Below are 1,637 nucleotides of genomic sequence, written 5' to 3'. Positions count from 1 at the left end.
GAGGGAGAAAGAGAGGGAGAGAAAGAGATTGAGAGAGAGAGATAGAGAGAGAGAAAGAGAGTGAGAGAGAGAGAGAGAGAGAGAGAGAGAGAGAGAGAGAGAGAGAGAGAGAGAGAGAGAGAGAGAGAGAGAGAGAGAGAGAGAGAGAGAGAGAGAGAGAGAGAGAGAGAGAGAGAGAGAGAGAGAGAGAGAGAGAGAGAGAGAGAGAGAGAGAGAGAGAGAGAGAGAGAGAGAGAAAGAGAGAAAGAGAGAGAGAGAGTTAAATTGTGGCCATGGAGGGGGGCGCGTGGTGGTGTGCGTGAGCTGATGAATGGCACTCTTAAATTTCGTCGCATCGTGTTCGCCGTGCTTCTCTCTGATACAAAGCCTTCACTATTCCTTCGCCGCTGCCATTATTACTTGCCGCGCGAAGGCCCTGCCCGGTACAATTCTTTAGGAAGATAAAGCAGCTTCACCCCCTATAAAAAAATAACAATAACTGAGCAGCTTTCTATCCCTCCGACATAGTTTCTTGAGTTTCTGCCTCCTTTTCATACTTGAGTTAAGGCCTTTTTGGAGAGATGGTTCATCTGAGTAGAGTTTTCACTGAAATCAAAGCTGGGTGGGAGAACGAAAAGCCAACCTTTTCTCCCTCTCATATTGCTTTTTGCCGTACCTTGTAGTGGAGAGATGGCCCATCTGAGCAGGCTTTGCACTGAGATCAATGCTCGCAGTGGCAAACGAAAAGCTAACTTAGATAGATGGATAGATAGATAGATTGATAGATAGATGGATAGATAGGTAGAGAGATAGATAAATATATAGGTAGGTAGAGAGAGATCATGAATTCAGAAATATATGGATCGTGAAGTGCCCAAGACTCCTTGAGATTCATGTTTAGTGATGTATTGGGTTTTATTATTGTTGTTGTTATGTTGATTGTGTTTAAATCTGGTTGGTTGAGATTACTTGGTATGGTAATATCTTTCCTTTTGAGGGGTTCGTGTTTATCTTTGAGCAGAGTGACTTGTTATATTATTGGGTTTTCAGATGTGTTTTAATTGGTTATCCTGGTGCAGTCACATTTGATTGTGTTTTTAGTCTTCAATTATGTGTTTTCTGTTTAGTTGTCTCATTTTTTGAGTTAATTTACTATTAGAATTCGCCCTGCAGGACTGATAATTTGTCAAATTCTCTATTTCCCTTTCTCCCTCCCTCCCCCCCTCTATTCTCGCTATCTCTTGAGTCAGTTAATGTGTGAATTAATTCCATTATGTTTCTAGGCAATGTTGGCAATGTGTTTGCTATGAAACATTTTATTAAAAAATAATTTATAATATTTGAAATTGATATCAAATGTCACAGATCTATTCTTGAAAAAAAATGTATAGGCTTTTTGTTTTTCACAAACCAAAATTTTTAATGACTGAAAATCATTTTTCATGTCAAAATAAGGTATTTGACTTTATTCAAAGATGGGGACTTAGAATGAATGACATGATTTAAGGCTACTGGTTTTCATGTTTTCTGCATTCTTCCAAATAAAAATGTTACTTTGAATATGAGAGATGGATCCAACTAAAACATACTTACCAGAAAAAATATTACAAGCCATAATCCAGAAAGTTGTGAGATTGTATTACAAGTAGACAAATAGG

This window comes from Wolffia australiana, chromosome 16 (assembly GCF_029677425.1).
Source record: "Wolffia australiana isolate 7733 chromosome 16, ASM2967742v1".
Taxonomy (NCBI): domain Eukaryota; kingdom Viridiplantae; phylum Streptophyta; class Magnoliopsida; order Alismatales; family Araceae; genus Wolffia; species Wolffia australiana.
This window is presented reverse-complemented; position numbering follows the sequence as displayed.